At 42.9% G+C, this 20,429-nt stretch overlaps 1 protein-coding gene across 5 annotated transcripts in view; it reads left to right on the top strand.

Moving 5' to 3' along the window:
• The first annotated feature begins 5,249 nt into the window (after nt 1-5,249).
• Nucleotides 5,250-20,429, top strand: part of TNC (tenascin C) — a 91,744-nt gene continuing 76,564 nt past the window's right edge. For 4 of the 5 annotated variants that reach the window (XM_037492261.2, XM_037492264.2, XM_037492260.2 and 1 more), the window contains exon 1: nt 5,250-5,897. The gene's annotated coding sequence lies outside the window, so the exon portion shown is untranslated. The remainder of the gene's footprint in view (nt 5,898-20,429) is intronic. The other variant, XM_037492263.2, reaches the window with a different exon arrangement.

Raw genomic sequence — 20,429 nt, 5'->3', positions numbered from 1 at the left:
TTTTTTTAATTAATAAATTTTATTTTTATATTCCCCATACAATTGCAATCCCCCCATTCTGACCCCAATCCCTCCCCTCCCGCCCCCACCCCCCAAAAAGTGTCTCTGGTTCATAGTTTTTGTTGATTTTGATTTTCACTTTCTTATAGTTATTCATTTTCCTGGTCCCTTATTTAAGTTTTCTAGATTCCTGCTATGAGTGAGACCATCCGGTATTTTTCTTTTTCTTTTTGGCTTATTTCACTGAGTATGATCCCTTCCAGCGCCATCCATGTTGCTGCAAATTGCATGTGTTTATCTTTTTTGAATGCTAAGTAATATTCCATGGCGTATATGTACCACATCTTCTTGATCCAGTCATCTATTTTTGGGCATTTGGGCTGTTTCCAAAGCTTAGCTATTGTAAACAGTGCTGCTATAAACATAGGGGTGCAGGTGTTCTTTGGAATTGATGTTTCTGTGTCCTTTGGGTAAATACCTAGGAGTGGAATTGCTGGATCCTGTGGAAGCTCTATGTTTAGTAGGTCCAGAAATCTCCACACAGCTCTCCATAGTGGTTGGACCAGTTTGCACTCCCACCAACAGTGCAGAAGAGTTCCTTTTTCTCCACAACCTCGCCAACATTTGTTGTTGCTAGTTTTTTTTAATATGTGCCATTCTCACTGGTGTAAGATGGTATCTCATGGTAGTTTTGATTTACATTTCCCTGATTTCAAGTGATGTTGAACATTTTTTCATATGCCTGTTGGCCATTCGCATTTCCTCTTCAGAGAAGTTTCTTTTTAGCTCTTCTGCCCATTTTTTGACTGGGTTATTTTCTTTGTTGTTGTTGAGTCTCATCAGCTCTTTGCAGATTTTTGTGATCAGTCCTTTATCATTAGTGTTGTGTGCAAAAATTTTCTCCCAGTTGGTGGGGTTTCTCTTTGTTTTTGTTATTGTCTCTTTTGCTGTGCAGAAGCTCTTTAATTTAATGTAGTCCCAGCTGTTGATCTTTGCCTTCACCTTTCCACATTTTCTATCACTCAGCCAGTCAGTCATTTCCTGGGAACATTCACTGACTTCCTGGGGCTTTGGGGTGGAAGGCAAAGTTCTTGCCTACATGGAGTTCTCATCATCCCCTTGGGAAATGGATGAATAAATTGGTGACAATAATACAGACCTAAGTCACCAAACAAATCATTTCAAAAACTTTTTTTGTTGGTTTTTACCTCCATAATCCATCACAGGCCATCGTAGTCCTTCCTAAAACCATGGTTTGCAGGAATTACTAGATTTCAAATGGTATGGCATAGATGCCAATCCTTGAAATCTTTTTTTAAAGATTTATTTATTTATGCAAAAAAAAAAAAAAAACTGTGGTGTAGGCCAGAGGTACAGGTACAGGAGCTTAGAGGATTCACAAGAGACAGAGTAGGGAGCAGAACAGACAGATTGACTGAAATACACTGCTGAGGGTTGCAGCAGAAAAGACGGGAGAGGTCTGCTGTGCTATGTGAGTCAGCTCCCTGGCGGGGCTGCCAATAGCTTGATAGTGCTCTATCTTTAACCCTTGCAGTCCTTGAAATCTTCATCCTCTAATACAACCAGACAAGTGTGCAATTGCTGAAGATAAAACCTGGAAGTCTGGATGAACAGGGAGGAGGGGCACTTCTCCCTAAATATAAGGTCATGGAAACTCTCTTTACTATGAAGTAAATCTTGAAAAATAATATAGGAATTTGTCTTGTGGGTTTGTGGGGGCAGTGTGGGGGGTGGGTGTTACCCCATGGATAGAACTGAATGTGCAAAGGCTCAAAGGCCTCTAAATTATTTCTCCAAAATTTTTTATTTAAAACTTTAGTTAAGATACTTAATGATGGCTCGTTGGTAACCAGAACATGGAGGGTCAGAAAAAAGGAAGGATTTGCCCAATGTCGTGCAGGAAGTTGATCAGGACTGGAACCCACTCCAATCCAAAGCTCTTCCCATGCTGAGTGGACAGTCTACTTTTGGTTTATTATACAGCTCATTCACCCTATTCCATCAGTCAGGGAAGCTCTCCTTTATCTTGTCATTTATTCAAAGTTGTCTTTGAACTTTTTTGTGCTTTATTGTCTAAAAACAATGTGAGGTAAGACAGAGACATGAGCACTAAACAAAGACGTGCAGGCAGCAAGTTGGGAAACTAAATAAATCATTTCACTGAATGACTGGTCCATTGTGTTGGGCCAGAGCAGCTTCAGCGCTTCGGGAAAGTCTCTGGCAATTTTAGAGTCATGTGGAACTTTTGGATGGGTGTTAGCACACTAGATGAATCCCAAGAAGAAGAAGAGGCGGTTGGGGCGGTGAAGGAGTGAGTGAGCAGGGATAGGGAATAAGAGGGTCGTGTGGGAAGTAGATGCCAGAACTTAACAAATGGATGCTTGACTTCCTCACACAGCAGTAGTTCTGGCCAATATTCATTCGTTGATAGATCTGGAAAAAAATTGTATGGCATTTCACAGACCTTCAAGGAAATGAGAATGATCTCACCTAAGATGAACCCCCATGATGCCTCTAGTCTCCAATCCACAGCCTTCACCAGCAACTGTGAATGAGGATTGCAAATGAACAATAACAAAATCATTCTTTGGCTGAGAATTTCGTGCAGAGGTGGTGTTTACAAGCATTCACTCTGCCTTCTCACGTGGAAAAAAGTGCTTACCCTACTGAGAAGGATGCAATAGTAAAAGATCAGATGCCAAGATATACAGCCTCTGCCAAGGAAGATGAATGGTTATTAGTTCCATAAACATTCTCTGCGTAATATCTAGTGTGGTCCGGTTGATCGGTTCTAACTCTAAAGACCATGTCCATGACTTGGGTAGATCAGGGTCCCCTTTCCTCGTCTGTGTGATGGATGTGTCAGAAACAATAATCTAGTTTCCCTCCCACATTCTGTGAATGCAAAAGAAAGAATTTACTTATAAAGCATAGTATGTCAAATATTCTCTCATTCCTCCATTACTTCATTCATTCAGTAAACATTTGCTGAGCTTCTACACTACCCCATAGTCTATGCCAGGCACAGAAAAGACAGGTATGATCACTGCCCTCAGAACTCCAGCATAATGGAGGAACAACTAAGTCAACGTACACAAAATTACACCAAGTAGAGGCATTGGTGCCTAACAGTTACAAATTGCTATGATGCACGGAAGCGTAGCCTGTGGGAGAAATCTAGGATACTCCTTGATTGCACTGGCTTAGTGGATGAGAGAAGGTGGGGGTAAGAATTCTAGGAAGTAGCGCATTAGCAAAGGTTTGGGTAGCAGCGAGCACCTGGCTTATGCAGAGCCATCTGCCTGAAACAGACACTGCAAAAGGCCCATAGTTGGAAAACAAGTCCTCACTCAAAAGTCAAGATGTGGTTTAAGATTCCACATGGGTTTTTAGAGATAGCACCTTTTATAAGCGCCTCTTCGAAGATGCATAAATAAAATCAGTCATCTCTAGGTTATCAGAATACACTTCAGTGATAATTCTTCACTTAATGTTTAATAATATTCTTGTCTGTCTGTTTTACTGGTCTTCCTCCAGCTTCGAGGGCCAGTCTGGTCATTTGGGGTTTTGTTTTCACTGGCACTGACTACACCATGTGTGTATGCCCTAATTATTGACTGTGGAATACAACCAGGACAGGCGGCCAGAGCTAGGACATCCCCAGAAGCCATATTTGTTATCTAGTTTTCAGCATGTTTTCTAGTCTCGTTTAAATGCACACACATACTTGCAAATATATTTTGATTATGTTATATGCCAATATGGTCGATATAGCACATGACATGTACTATACACTGTTCTAACATTTTGCTCCCTGACCCAAGAGATAAACTCAGTAGCCTAAGGGAAGCCAAGAGGCATGGAAGCAGTTACTACTGGTTGAAAAACACAATCTCAGGCTATCCCGTATGTGTTGGCTAAAACACAGTAGATGAGACTTCCAAAACAACATTTGTATCAGCCAAAATGGTTCAAAAGTTCAAATGAGTTGTTTTATGACATGACTATTTATGGACTTTCTTGCTGTCTGGGAGGGTCACAGAGAATCCTAGAATGCCAGAGCCTGAGTGACTCTAAGGGTGACCTAATCTTTTCCCACTTCTTTCAAAAGGGGTAAACTGAGGCCCAGTGCAATAATGATAATAAATGTGATATCTTAATTGAAACTTCCATTATCAGTTGTGACTTAAAAAGCCAAAGATCTCCTTAAATACCTTTGTGGAACAAGGATATACTTCCAGACTCAAATATGACTGATTTTTAGACAAGTGGATCTATAATCGATTAAGATGGAAACATCATTTCAATATCATCTCACAGTTATGGTGAGCACATGTGAAAGGAGAAACCCTATACTGTGAAAGAAAAATTAACAAGAATATAAAATAATGGCACCTCATTAAAAAAGAAAAAATAATATGGTCTCACATGTTCTGGGCAGCAGTGTGTAATAGGAGGAGCGATGGGGCTCAGTGTAGTCACCCAAACTCTTGCCAGATGTATTCACCTGGACAAGCGACATCACTTCTCTGAATCCCAGTTTCTTCATCTGTAAAATGGGGACAATACCCAGCCCTATTGCACTAAGAGAATGTGAGAATGCACTGAAAGAATGTTCGAGAGTACCTTACACAGCTCCTCATACAGACTTCACAGGGAGGGTCCCGTGGTAGCTACAGGTTATTTGGTCTCTCACTTTCCTCCACTACCACAAAACTATGTGCTGTGACAAGCTCAAGCGTGGGTGCCAGGCCCTGGCTTCTTCCCCGCTCCCTCAAATGCCTGTGTGTGCCCTGCGGATACTCTGAGCATGTTAACCACCTAACGAGTGGATGACTCAGAGCTTGGAAGGAATCCACAGCAGGCTGGAGAGCAAAAGCACAGTTTATGTCTCGAAGATTAAGTTGCTGCTTTTTTTTTTCCTTTTTTTCTTTCGTGGCGGACACCTTTCAGCACGGAAAAGAAACCCTAGAGACTTTTTACCCAAAGAAGCAACTTAGAAGACAGAACCATGTAGAATGTTAAAAAATCCACAGGGACAGTGATACCCCAGGCAGCTGGACAGGGCTGGCTCCCACATTAGAGAAGCAGGACTGACTGATCTTTGCTGCCAGGGCTGTCCCACCTGCTGAGGTCTAATCCTGGGTTATCTCCCTGCTGGCGGAAAGAAACCCAAGACTCCCCAGGCTTTTGAAGGGCTTTATCTCCTCTTTCCAGGAACTCAGCTCAGTCCCTTTGCTTTCTCCGAAGTGCCACTGAGCAGCTGCTGCCCAGAGCCCAGGCAAGTCTCCTTTCCAGCCTGCCCAGTAACAGAGCCAGGGCTGCCGATCTGCTCCCTCTCTCCTGCCCGGCTTCTGTCTCACAATTACAAAATCCGTTTGGGGAGAAAAGCAAAAATCACACTTCACACAGCTGCACTGTGTTGAGGGCAGGAGGCGAGGGAAGTGGGAATTCCTACTTTCGCCATAAATTGTATGCAAATGGGGTTCTCTTCCTGGCAGAGAGCAGGCAGTGAGTGTGTCTTTCATGAGCTAACCCCATTCCGCTGGGAGGGCTGTTCCTTTAATTCAGCAACTGAAAAAGTGGGAAAGGATGTCTGGAGGCGAGGCGTCCCATTACAGAGGAAGGAGCTTGCTATATAAGCCCGCCAAAGCTGGCTGCGCTGGCCACAGCCTGCCCACTGTCACACACTCTCCCCTCGCAGACTTACGCCTGCCTCTGCTCTGCCTCTGCTCTGCACAAAGACGGCGCGGGCTCTCCTGGCGCTGGGGTGACACGGAGGGGCGCGCACGTGGGAGTCCGCTGCTGCAAATCCAGGTAGTCACTCCATGGAGCCGGTTCGCTCAGGAATCTAGGTCTTTTCCAACTCCGGAAAGGTAAGTCTGTTTCACCCCCATCACCAAAGATCCTTGTGATACACTTGTTTGTATTCCTAATAACAGATGTATTGTGGTTTCCAAGCTATCACAACTTTTGCTTTTTAATCTTCGCCACTTTGATAATGTGAAAACTTTTTGCTGAATCGGCGATTGGCAAAATGGGGTGCTGCTTATGATCGGATGCACCTTGACTTTTCTGCCTGCCCCTTCATGGTTTTGCAGATTTGGGTCTGTTTTCGTTTTCTGGAAGGAACTTTTGGTGAGGTTTTTACCTCTTCTGCTCTTAGAGGAAAAGTAAAAATTTTCTCTTCCTGACTGATTCACCTGTGAATATTTCTGCGTGAGGGTTAGAGAAGTAGTGTTTGAAGTTTGCTTATGACATTTTCTGGGACAAGTGAGAAGGAGATTGATAGAGAACTGTAGAGAACGTAAGACAATTTTACGTCTGAATAGCCCTTACCTTACAGTTTACCAGAAGTTTTATATCCCTGCCTCATTCCACAGAATCCACCCGGTAGTCAGCCATGGAAAAGGATGGGGGGGTGGGGGGGCGGGCCGTTCAGGGAGTGGGAAGCAAGGGGAGGCAAGAAAGAAGGGGACTCCTGAAGTCAGATGAATAACTATACGCCACAACAGTGGAGTGGTGGAAACATCAGCCATCAGCTTCCTTTCTGAAGGACAGGGGGACCCCCATGGGAACCTCCTAATTTACTATTTGTGTTGTGTATGTGTAAATGGGGTGCTCAGCACCAGCACCTTATCTTTGTAGGATCACCTCTCCCCTCCTTTCATTGCAGACTGCTATGGAGAAACAAATACCCCCAGGGGTGGGAAGCTCCCCTCGAAGACCGAGGGAGTGCCTGGGTCCCACTCTTCTCTCAACCTTGTTAGGGGCTTAAGACTTTAGGTGTTGAAGTCAGGGGTCACCTTGGTGTCCCTTTCACCACACATAACCATGATGAAAATGTATAACCCCTCTGGAGCCTCAGTTTCCACATCTTTAAAAGGGGGCAGTAACTCCTCTTGTAGTGAGGAGGAGGAGATGAGGTGTCCCAAAGGGCTTGGAAGAGGGTGTGCACAAGAACTGGAAGGTTGGATAATCAATGTCATTGCCAAAAAGTGCCATCAGGAAGTTAAAAGAGGCACTCAGCTGGGTTGTTTCTGTGTGCTTCTCCCCTCACCCCCACTTCCCGACAGCTTATCTCTCCAGGTCCGAGGGTGTCTCCCTTTTACAAGCAGGAGATTATGTAGGCACAAGTTGGGAGAAAAGGAAGCAGCCCAAGGCTGGATGTGATGTGTGGGGTTTTGAGTTCAGACATTGCAGATTCTAAAGCTGTTGTCCACAAAGTGCAATGCTGTGGGTGAGGGAGGGACTCTGGAAATGATTTCTGTCTAGAGGGAAATAGGACAGGGAATCCCAGTTAAAAAATGAATGACTCCATGTTTTTGTGGACCCCCCCCTTTTTTTAATGGAACTTTCCTCTATGTTGCTTTAGAAATAAAACCTGCTGCCCACCCAGTAGCTTCCTGCGCTGTCCTGCCCAGTCCAGGACTGGGACGAGGTGTGTTCAGAGAAGCCGATGGAAAGTTATTGGCATCAGAGCAGCTGAGTCCTTTGCTCAGCTGATGTGAATGAATATACTTTGACCCAGTGTGTTTCAGGGAAGCGATGCTATTTGGGGGGAAGAGCACACAATAAGAATATTCTCATGTGCTTGCTCGAACAGTGTGAATTGGATACGGGGTGATGGGGGTGATGTCAAGCTTTGCAGTCCTTAAAGATTTTGTTCTCTATACTTTGAAAACCTCAAGTTCCCTATGTCATTTCCCACTAACCACCTCTTTCCCCACTCCAAAACTTACCGACTTTCCAACCCTCAGTTTTGTCACCCCATGACAAACATGATCTAGATACAGAGAATAATCTAGATCCCATGGACTCCTGGGACATTCAAATAAGATATCGTGTAGCAAACTCTCGGCTCAGAAGCTGGCCAGTCAGTGGAGGTGTTTCTTGGTTTTCCTGCGTACCAATTTATAAGGACTTGTCCAAGTCTAATGTTCTAAATGGTTTTCAAACTTATTTTTAACAGTGGAAATACTCATTAAGTGAAATCGAGGGCAAAGCCCTCCCATCTGACAGGGAAATGTAGCCCTGCTATGGTTGAAATGGGGGGGCAAAGGGTCCACATCTTACCCGCTTGCTCTCAGATTCTGGGGCGTGCCCACAGGATCTGGAACAACACATAACACAGTTGAAAATCAGAAAATCAGGTGGCATCATTCGGTTTGCGACTTTGTTCTTCCACAAGGATTTCTGCCTCTCGAGTCCCACCTGTGCTAGGAGCCAGAACAATTCCCCAAGACAGGAATATGTGGAAATTTTAAAATGCATCACAGAGGATGATGATTTTACATAATGGCCATGCTAACAATAGCCAAAATAATGAGACAGCCAACTTCCCAACTTTTAGGCTCTTAATTATACACCATTTCATGAAATATGCACGTTTCTGAAAAACTGACTCTACCGATTAGACAAAAACGCAGCTGTAGGAGCAGAGTGGCTGAGAGACTTTTCCAGAGCCCTAGATCTAGGATGGGACCAGTTTTCAGAACCAGGTCCCCACTGCTCTCCTGTGCACATTGCTGCCTCTTGTACTGCTTGGAGAAAGAAAGCACTTCCTTTCTGACAAAAGCCGCCCTTCCAGCCAGACTGTGGCCACCCATAAATGCAGCAGTAGCCTGATCATATAACCAGAATGGAATTTGGAGTGGGAATTCAGGCCGACAGAATGAAAAACATATCCCCCTTCATCCTACCCTTTCTGTTGCTCACAAGGAACTCAAACACCTATTCTCATCACCCCCCGCCCCTGCATTTCTGTAGCCATGCTGAACAATATCCTCAGCTGAAAGCACAAGCCCCTCCATGCTGAAGCCATTTCAGTTTGACAAGCAGAAAGAAGGTCATAAACATTCAAGTGACTCTAGATGCACAATCTTCGTGATGATAAAACACACCCACACACCCAGTAGTTCATGATGCTAAGCTTGCATCATGTATGTGATTGGAGGGATTGCCTATGGCTTCTGACAAATTCTCACTCTACAGTGCCCATTATAAATCCCTAGCTCCGTTTTATGGATGGAGAAATTGAAGTCCAAGGGTGTGAAGTGACTCATCTGAGGCTTTCTGAGTGAGGAGCAGAGTTGATTTTGAACCCAAAAATTCCAACTAAAACCATACTATTCTTTCCACTATGCTGCCTTGCCTTCTGCAGTCAGCATGGCCTGCCTTGTGCAGAACCTTGAACAGTGTCCTTCAGTGATTGGCCAAGATGCCAGTGAAGCCCTGATGGGCATTGGTGTCTATTGACTTTACAGAATACCTGCATATATCACATTTCCTGGTGCTCTGGAAAGGTCAGCTCCTGGCCGAGCGATTCTCTGTGTGGAGACGGAAAAGTTCAAGTTTCAGTCCTAGGAGAGAAGAATGACACTAGAGGCAGATGTCAAGTCATTGCTGCAGATTTTCCTTCCAGAAAAGCTGACACCTGCTTCACCCTGCTCTCTCTGCCTACCTACACCCTCTCTGAGAAGCGAAGTGGACACCTGGTTTTTAAAGAGCTGGTCGGAAGATAAAGTCACATTGTGTGCCCAGCCTTGGGAGGGTGAATCCCAGGACCATGAGGAAATGGTAGTAAGTTTCGAGCCACCAGTTTCTCTGATGCCTAAGACATGACGGTTATGATGCAATCCCTTCTGACTTTGAGACAGTCTCAGGGAATCTCCCTGAATCTAATCCAGGCTCGTTTGTATACCTCCAACATGTGCGAAACATTACAGGAAAGCTCTCTTCCAAAGAACTCCCCCACAACCCTTGCAAATTCCAGGCAACAGTTGCACCTAGCACAATTTACAGTAGCCTCACCTGCCATAGAAAGACCGGGCTTTCTTTGACAGCTTTGCAGAGAAGAAAGGCTTATGTCCCATGATTCTAACCTGGTGACCAGGCTGCTTACTCTGATGCTGTTATGCCTAGAAATCCCTTTGGAGTTTCCTTGCCCCTCCTCTTGTATTTCCACCTCTCTTTAACATGGAGCACCATGTAGTTCATCACTGTCATTGCTCCTTTGGGGCCTCCATCAGGAATCAAAGCAAAACACCCACGTTGAGCAGATCGTGAGTGGAAAATCCCTTCCATGTGTATTTTTAGTCTACTGATGAGTGAAAATGAAAACAAAATTATTTCATGCCAAGTTTTCTCAGATTTTTTAAATTTCCGGAAATTCACAAGTCCTTAATGATGCATCTGTGGTAACTCAAATAACTTTGGTCGGTCCTTTCGTCCTCCCAAAGCATCCTATGCCAAGAACCAGAGATATTTTGTAAGCTCTCAAAGTAGACAGTTTTGCTTGTGCATTCGCCACTGGTCCCCTCTTACCCTGGAGAAGGTGAGTTGGCACCTGCTAACTTCCATGGGAGCACATCCAAAAAGCGCTGGAGGAGCCCAGGGGGTGATGTGTGAGCTAACATTTCCTGCATGCTCTACAAGCCTCTTGCCATTTAATCATGAACCATTGTTTCCAGTAAGTATGACTGCTGCCCCAAATTCAAACATGGGGAGCCTAAGACTGAAAACATTTCAGTAGCTACCGAACCAAACACCACACAGAAAATGATGGGTGGAGCCAGAACTCGAATCCAAGCTGGAGGTGAGAACCATTAGGATAATGGTTATAAGCAAGTCATGTTCTGTGCCGAAGTTGCATTCATCTTTTTAGGAGCGAGAGCGCTGACAAAGCCAAGCCAGTAAAGACTCAAAAGCGCGTCTCTTAGACCCCCATGTTCTCTTCATGGGTGTGGCTGCTCTCTTCAACCTGCTCCTTCAGGTTTTGGTTCCTGTGAACACTTTAAGCCAATAAACAGAATCTGAGTTCTAGTGTGAGGTGCTTCCTTTCTGCTAAGCTGCATCCCTCCTGCCAACCTGAGACTAGAGCCTGGACACACTCAAACAGGTGCTCCCTAAATGAAGCCGGGCTTGCTCTGCAGACTGGCCTAAATTCCAGTCTTCTGGGGTCCTGAGAGCTCTAAGCTTCCCATTGACCCCAATGATAACCTCCTCCCTCATCCCATTTGACTGCACCCCAAGGAGGTGTAGAATATTAATGAGGTAAAATCGTATCTTCTAGAATTATTTTTCCTCAGAGCCTAGCCCACCCTGGCACATAGCAGGCCTTCTGGAAGTTATTATTGAAGAAGCTGCTGCTCCGAAGGCAGCAGAGCAACAGAACCTCACCACATTCACTATGCTGAGCTCTGTTTTATGAAGCATTGTACATGCCAGATAAATTTTAAACAAAGAAGGACACAATTATCCATTTACAAAATGCCTTTTCTGTGCCTTGCTCTCAGATACTCCCAGCAGCTATATATCATTTTGCAGACAAGTGGACAGCCTGGAAAGATCATCACTTACACAAAGTGGGAAGGGGTGCCGTCGAGCTCCTGAAACTGCTGCTCTCACTGTGTCCCTCAGTACTCAGGTAGTCTCCTCATTTTCCAGGTGAACAAAAAAGTGAAAGACAGCAGGCCACTTGCTAGAGGAATATTTTTGCTTTCAGAAGGTAGTTTAACAAAATGGGCAATGTTCAACTCAAGAGAGAATGACCAGCAGTCAACTGTCAGCAAGAGAAAAATCAGGAAAAATAGAAGAGCTCAGATTTCATCCCCCAAGGATATATTCAGGGGTAAAAACCATACTTGGAAGGGAGAGTGAAAGATGGTAGAGACTAAGTCTTGAATGCAAGGTAGTGTTTTGGTTTTTTTTGTTTTCTGCTCAAAGTTCTAAATAAACCTGGACCTGCAGCATAGGGGACCCCGGACTAGTCACAGTGCACTGGGGACTCTGATCCGCACGCAGTGTGCTGAGAACACAAGAAAGCTCATGTCCAACCAGACAAGGGAACCTAGAGCAGCCCCCACATCTGCTGAGACCCGGGTATTTTGCATTAGAAGTCAGTTTGTTTGGCAGCCAAGGTTCCTCTTGAATATCACCCCAGGGTAATGTATTTCTTTGAAAGACAAGGTATTCAGAGTGACCAGACTGAAACATCCCCTATCACCTCTTCCCTACCTTTCCTCTCTCAGCAGATTTAAGGAAGGTTAAAATCCAGGATTTGTTCCTTCTCCCTTTCCACCTTTTCCCACCACCCCAGTCCATAGCGGTGCAAGCACAAAGGTACAAAACAGCAACCCGTGATGATGATGAGGAGGAGGAGGAGGAGGATGAAGGAGGATGAGAGTACACTAGGAAGGGGAAGCCACCTCGGGGGAAAGACAGCCTGGGAGAGGAAAACACCTAAGGAGCTTTGGTGCAACAGAGGCAACCCACCAGCTGGGGAGCTGAGGAAGCCAAAACTGGCTCTGGAAACTGATAGGTGTCCCTTTAGGGCTGCCCCCAAGGGACGTGACCTGCTCTCTGATGTTCTTATACCCTGCCCAGGGACCATCTCGCAGAAGTAACTCGCTGCAGAGATGTCACCAAGGAGTGACCTAACTTGTGGGCAGATTGTTAAGACATTTTTAAATGTTTTAGGGAGTACAATGACTCATAGGTATCCTGGAAGCCAGGGGCTTGAGGTTGGGTTTAAAAGACCTCTCCAAGGTGATTGGGGGGCTGCCATGCAGAGATGAGGGGGCAATTGGGACGCCACTCAACTTTATTTCAACTTAAGCCCCCCCTCCACTTTTCTGTTTTGTCTACGGAGCTTCCTTGTGAACTATCATTTGATGGAAGAATTCTGTGGCCAAAAAAAATGTTTTTGTAAATGATTGACCTAATTTAACTCCCTTCATTTTAAAGATGGTGAAACAGACATAGAGAAGGGAAGAGTCTTTCTAAGATCTCACGCCAATTGGCAACAGGGTCAGGACTGAATCCTAGGTTTTCTGACTCTTGCTCTCAGAAGCCAGAGACAATATAAAATGCAGAAGAGTTAACACATTCTTTAAAGAGTAAAAACTAAACATCTACTCTGAACAGCCTTAGCTAATATGGACTGGGTCCGAGCCCCCATATTAGTTATCTATGGCTGCATAACAAATCCCCACAAATCTTAGTGTTGCAGAAATAAATTCTAGCCTTTTACCCAGGCAGGAGAAGAACAAGCAGTACTTCAGGAATGGTGAGATCAGGAGAAACTTTATTACTCATGCATTAGGTCCCAGACCTGGGTAGTCCCGTAAGGTCTGAGCACTGGCCTAGAGACAGTTTTTTTTTTTTTTTATACATAACCACCTTTACATTGATAAAATTGGTTAGTTAGCATACAAATTCTTGACACAGGAAAAGGGGAAGGATACAGATCTTCCAGGATGGCCTGGGAGATCAATCAGCCTTGCAGGCTGCCAGATCTTGTTTAGATATGCTTATTAAGGAAGCAAACTTGTTATTTACTTTACATTTCCAGGTCTATGACTCTTTAACAGGGCAAGATTTCCTTTTCTTAGCAGTTCCCTTTCTTTCATTTGTAGCTAAAAACAACATATACACTCGTCATTTTATAGTTTTTGCACATCAGTAATCCAAGCCCAGCTTACCTGAATGTTCTACTTCATGGTCTCATGAGTCTTACAACACAGTGTTGGCCAAGTCAGGGTCTCATCTGAAGGCTCTGATTAACTTCCCAGCTCACTTATGTGCTTGCTGACTGGATTCAGCTCCTTGAAGGCCATTGGAAGGAGGACTTCATTCTTTGCTGGCTGTTGCTCCAGGACCTCCCTCAGTTTCTTACCATATGGGCCTTTCCACCACAGCCATTTGCTCCATCAATACCAGAAGGGAGAGGGCTTGCAAGCAAGATGGATATCACAGTCATGTGTCGTTTAGTTGTGGAAATGGCATCCCATTATCTTAGCCATATCATGTTGGTTACAAGCAAGATACCCCCACCTCAAGAGGAGGGGATTACACAAGGAAATGAGTCGTAGAAGGTTGTATCACTGAGGCCCATCTTAGAGTTTGTCTTCTATTGCCTCCAATACTCCAACACTGATTTCTGACACTTTTTTATCAATGACAACTCACTCAACCCACCTGTACTTCTACTGATAAACAATCAATAATTATGGCAGCTGCTATGGTGAACTATATCTTATTTTAACTTCTCACCTGTTTATAAGATGGAGTCAGGTATTTTGCATTAGAAATCATTGTTCATCTGAGAGCCATAATCCCTCTTGAACATCACTCCAGGGAAGGGACTTCAAATGTATTTCAATCAAAGGCAAGAAGACATTCAAAGTGGTTAAAACTGAAACTTATCCATTATCACCTCTTCCCAACCTATTCCTTCTCAGCAGCTATAAAGAAGTTTAAAATCTAAGATTAACTCCTCCCCTTTCCCATCTTTTCCTCACTACCCCACCACCCACCAAATCATGTGACTTATATTACGCTGATGTATTGTCAGTGTATTGTCTCTGTAACCTCTCCATCATCACCCTAATTCATATTGTGACATCTCCCAGACGTATCTCCATAGCAGTTTCCTATCGGCCCCCAATCCACCATCCTTCACTTATAATCTATGCCTCAACCTCAGGTTGTAAAGGTCACATTCCTAGAACTAAAGATTTGTCAATGGTGCTCTTCTGACCACAGGAAAGATAGAAATCCTCAGCCTGGCATTCTGTGTTTTCCATGATCTAGCTCCTGGTCTCTAAACAGATCATATACTTCATGCTGCCCACACCATGTCATGCTTTTCATGTCCTTAAAGTGCTGTTTTCTCTTCCCTATGTTTTTCACTTACTCATATTCTCCTTTCAAAATCGTCTCAGGAACTAGTTCCCCCAGGTAGATTAAATATTCCTTTACATCATCCAATTCTACCCCATGTTTTATTTTATCATCACCTTATCATTCTGGAATTGCCTATCTGCTCATAGGTCAACTCCTCCTGCCAACAGTGTTTTTGAAAGGAGAATTTTTATCTGGTTTATCTGAAATTAACCACAATTGGAATAAAATTTGTTGTCTTCACAAAGGACAGGCATCCTTGTAGTGTCCCAGATTTGGACTTCATCTTCTGGATCAGAGTTTATTCAGAAAGCCCAGAACTTGAAATTGTTTTCACACTTTGCCCTCTAGACTCTCAGCTGAGCAGAGTAATGACATAACATGACAGGGGGAAACAAGCCCAGCCCTAGGACAGGAAACCATCTCAGGATGCAGACTTCAAGGAATGTCCTTGTTTTCAGAGGTGGTCTCCAGGGTCAAAGCTTGCGGTTGCTGGGATTTTGAAAAGCCAGTACCAAGGACAGAGAAGGCCTGTCTGGGGATCTGAGGCTGAGTCACAGAGATAGCAGAAAATCTGGAGGTTCCAAGAAGCATCAGTCTATGATTAGTGGGAGGAAGGGAAGAGCTTAAGTCAGGAATGAAGACAGAGTTCACTATCTTTGGAACTAGGGAAATTCACAGTCCATAGAATGGATTGGATAATGGTTAAGAGCTTGGCTTTGGCATCAGAAAATTCTGGGTTCAGGAGTTTGCCATTTGCTTGTTATGTGATCTTGGCCAAGGTACTTAATTTCCCTAAGCTTCTTTTTCCTCATCTGTATTTTAGACAAAATGGTAGCACCTACATCATAAGGTTATTGTCATGGTTAAATGAGACAGTTCATTTAGCACAGGAAATGACACAGAATAAATGGTCCATTGTCGTTGTCACTGTACCTGTGGTTGAAATAGTTTTTAGTAATAGGAATCCACTAGGAAATCAGTTCCCCAGAGTGTGTTGTGTGGGAATAGGTTTCTCATGAGATACACCTAAAAAGTGTTCTGTAACCAAATGATCACTCGACACTGCCCTATTCTTGGAAATTCAGAGCTTCTATGTCCATTCAATATACCATCCTAAGGGTTGGAAATTCAGATGATAGCAAGACAGGCAAGGTCTTTCTATTCAATGAACTATGGTGAAAGAAGGTAGACACTAAAATGGAATCAAATAAACTTGTGCTACAATTTCTGGTGGAGATTTCCTAAGAAGAAATATAAAACAAAAGGCAACAGTAAGAAACAGACAACCATGATAGGGAGAAAGATGCTTTCTCCATTGGCCAGGTCATGGAGATAACGTTTGAGCAGAGCTCTGAATGTAAGAAGAAAATGAGCCCTGTAGGGAGGAGTCTGGATTTCATTCTGAATGTGCTCAGAAGCCAGTGGGAGGTTCAGGGTAGAAGAGTAAAGGATCTGATAAATCCCACAACAGTTAATCTTATGTTTAACCCAGTATCCTCAAATTTATTTGACCACAGGGAGCCTTTCCAAGGCATCTACCTAAATGTTGTCTGCAGTGGAGCACAAGACTTCACAGAATTTAAAAGAATGATAGATTTGCTCTCACTCATCTAGACTTACAGTAAAAAGCCAAACAAACAGTTTGGACTGAAACAGGCATGCCCAGAGCAGGAACACCTAGCTGTAAAGGTGGAGACAAGCAGGGTGTCACCCTAATTAGCAACTCTTTTTGGCTAAGATGATTCAATGAGCACAGCCAGGCTTCAGCAAACTGGAATCCCATCTCAGTCCAAAGGAAACTTGCCAGCATCTGCCTGGAAGCTAATAAGCGTTTGCAAAAAGTATACCTTGGCTTAAGTGGTCTCCAAAGGGGAAGCCTATGAAACCTAAGATCCAGCCAGAGGCTTACGTGTGGACAGCCACCAGATTGCTCCTTGAAGAGTTGGGAAATGAAAGGTGAAGATGTGATCCTTGGGCTCTAATCTCTCTCTTTATTGAGCCATGCTAATTTACGTTACCGCCTTATGTGAATTGCAGAAAATTGCCTGATGAACCAGCTCAGTGTAGTAATTGAGAGAACACATCTTAGAGGCATAAGTCAGGATCCAAAAGCTGACTCTGCCTCTTAATCCAGTTGCTGAACCTCCCTGAGTTCCAATCCAGCTTCCAAATAGGTATCATCATACCTGGCTCACCAGGTAGTCATGACAACTGAAAAGATACACAATGGCATATGTAGGAAAATATCTAGCACAAGACTAGGCACAAAACAGGTATATGGTAGACTCTCAACAACATGTTCTAATAGTTTTCTTTTGTCCATGTCAGTCAGTATTTGGCTTTATAATTATAGCTATCATTAACTGACCACTATATTACAGTGAGGATCAGCAAACTGCCAAGTGGCAGCCTATTTTTGTAAATAAAACTTTATTGGAACATAGCTATGCCCATTCGTTTATGCTGTGTCCATGGCTACACCTTCTATAGTGGTGCATCTGAGAAGATGTGATGGAGAATACCTAACTGCAAAGCCTAAAAGATTCACTATCTATTCACTCAGAAATATTTGCTATCTGAAAAATTTACTAACTCCTGCTAATCAATGTGTTAAATTTATATACGTAATTTCCAATCTCCAAAACCTAGCAAAGTGGATATTATTATACACAAAGAGATTAAAGCAGAAATAAATGTTCATCTAATAAATCCTCCTCCAAAAACATAATGCCAAACTCTATACCTGAAGGAAACTTCAAAGAATGAAGAAAAGATTTTTGTGTATATGATTCATTCTCATTTTACCCCTGACAGCCTCTGACTTTTAATTCTCTTAGGCTAAATTTACTGACTTCTCTTCCATATGTTGAATTAAATTATCTGTATAGAAGGAATTTCCCCCTTGTTTATTTGTTTACTCCTTGTTTATTTGTTTGTTCCGATAAGTCCATTCTTTTGAAAATAAAAGTTGTAGTTTATAGACCCTCTGAAATGCTAGGCTACCTAGACTGACTTCCTGGAAGTCATACTTTTTATTTTTTTTTTAGCTATTAACATAGCATGAACCCCAATTTTCCAGAAAGGAAAGACTTTTAAGTTCCCCTGTCTGCTACTTCCCACTTTGTCTTGCTCTCACTTACTTACTTTTTCTCCAGGCCAGACTCAAGAAGAGTAAATTGTTTCCAGGGCCTTTAAAGATTTGCCTGAGACGTCACTATTACAGCATATTTGGCTTGAAGTCTCCCCTCAAATTCAAAACTCTAAAGAGTCATGTGTGCCCCTTCCCCAACACCATCTTCCAAATGGTCCTATTTTAAGAACCTCCCACCTCTATATACATCAGTGGTGTTAGGTTTTCCTCCAATATTTATAGTGTAAATATTAATTCTTGAAACTGAACAATGAAACTTGCTTCAAAAGATAATGTGTTATACAGGAAAGAGTGTAGGGTTTGGAGTTATAAGTCTGGAATTTAATTCTGAGTCAAATAATTATGGACTGACTCACTTAACCGTCTCAAGTTTTCAGTTCTCTTATTAGTAAAATAGGACCAAGGTTCCTAGCTCAGGAAGCTGGTGTCACAATCAAGTGGCATCTATAAAGTGGAAAGCAAAGATGAAGTTTCAACTAATTGCTTTAGGAATAGCTTAAATCTCTGGAGAGCTTACGTCTAAAGCTCTGCATCTCACAGACTGATCACAGTTAGGTCTATCATTACCCCCATCTAGTACATAAGCAAATAAAAGGAAAGTCTAGGATATATTTCAAATCTTCACTCCTACCATGTGTGCCATCAAACCTAATCCTGTGACATACTCCAGACACAAAGTTACCAAGTGAGGGGGGCGGAAACACTCTATAAAGTATTTCCCCTTCTTGGACATGTCCAATGAACACACACATTAATGACTCTGGAAAATCCTGAAATAAAGCTGTGGAATTAGTTTAGTTTAAAATAGCATTTGGTTAAAAAGAGCGTTTTTTTTTAAATTTTTTAAATTTAATTTAACTTTGTATATATTTTACATCATTCTTCCTTTTTGTACAATGCATGCTTTCTTCTCTCAGATTTGGTCCCCATAAAATTCCCACCACTAATTCACCCAGGTACCATCACCGTAGTCCCTTGTATAAGAACACAGTCCCTCCCCTGTTTTGATCCTTCTCCTTTCCCCTCTGCTGCAGAGCATCGCTGATTAATAGGTGCCTGTTAATTTTGTTGTTTAATTTATTATAATTATCTTTTTTCCTGGTCCCTTTTTTGGTTCCCCTACATTCCTCCTATAAGTGAAACCATCCAATAGTTTTCTTTTACCTTCTGGCTTATTTCATTGAGCATAATCCCTTGCAGCTCCATCCATGTTGCTACGAATGGCATGAGTTTGTCCTTTTTGATTGCTGAATAGTATTCTGTTGTGTATATGCACACCACATCTTCTTGATCCAGTCATTTATTTTGGGCATTTGGGTTGTTTCCATATCTTAGCTATTGTAAACAGTGTTTAAATGAATATAGAGGTGTAGTTATCCTTAAAAAGAGCATTTTTCAAACATATTTAATTGGGGAATCTTTTTTCCTTGCTTAATACCTGTCAACATGTTGTAGATTATTTTTGAGAAAACAAAATGCTGCTCCAAGTTACACCATTAACACCAAGTCAAGGATGAGAAATGGCTCTATTTCTTCTACTCTCCCTGTAAGTTATAAAGGCCCTCCTTTGTCAATAGTCATTCTGTACCCTGACCACTGGGTCCTTTGGAAATTAGTCCTTTTAACTTATTTTTTTAAAGATTTATTTATTTATACAAGAACTGGGGTACAAGCTAGATGTGCAGGAGGGTGAGAAGATTCACCAGAGACAGAGTAGGGAACAGAACAGACAGACAGACTGAAATATACTACTGAAGGGAACAGCGGGCGAGACAGGAGAGGTCTGCCGCGCCATGTGGGCATCTCCGTGGCCTGCAGGGATTAAACCGGCACTGCAGAGGCTATGGACAGCTTCACAGCGCTGTGCTCAACCACCTCCACCACCAGGGAGGCCCAGTCCTTGTAAGTTAGATGTGCAAATTATCTTTAGCATCATTCATTGATGGCAGCAAAGCTGGTGGCTAGGAATGGGGTCTCTGACTCATTATTTAGTTCACTTGAATTAAACTCCAGCTCTCTTTCTAGTTGTCTGACCTGGAGCTGTGCAAACCTCAATTTCTTTATCATAAACTGAGAAAGTAAAGGTAGCTATCTCAAAGGTCTTAGAGAAGATTCAATGAGATAACCCCTATAAGCTACATGAAGGAGCTCCTGACTCAGAGGTATTCAATCAATGTTAGTTGTTATTGTTGCATTTAAATGACCCCATTTTGAGAAAGAGAAAGTAGATAATAAAAATGTTTGCTTGGCACACATCAATGACTAGAGTAAATCTGGGTTTTCTCTGAGAATTCAATGACCTGCAATTAGACTTAGAGGCGTATTTTCATTTCTGGAGTCAACTTTTACCAAAATGTATCAGACACTATTCAGCTTGATTCATGCAGGTGTTCTAGTGGTCATTAATTCTGTCTGGCTCCCTCTGACATAGGCCTCCATTCAGTGGTCTTCCATTCATTTGAGTATCAGCAGATAGGGTTGGAAAATATTGTCAAATCTATCTAGGGAAGCCATTGCTAATCACTTCACCTTTACACTTTGAGTGCAAACTTGGCCACAGAATCCTTCT

This window comes from Talpa occidentalis, unplaced genomic scaffold, assembly GCF_014898055.3.
Source record: "Talpa occidentalis isolate TD23 unplaced genomic scaffold, MPIMG_talOcc4v2.1 talOcc4.7, whole genome shotgun sequence".
In the NCBI taxonomy this organism is placed as follows: Eukaryota; Metazoa; Chordata; class Mammalia; order Eulipotyphla; family Talpidae; genus Talpa; species Talpa occidentalis.
This window is presented reverse-complemented; position numbering and strand designations above follow the sequence as displayed.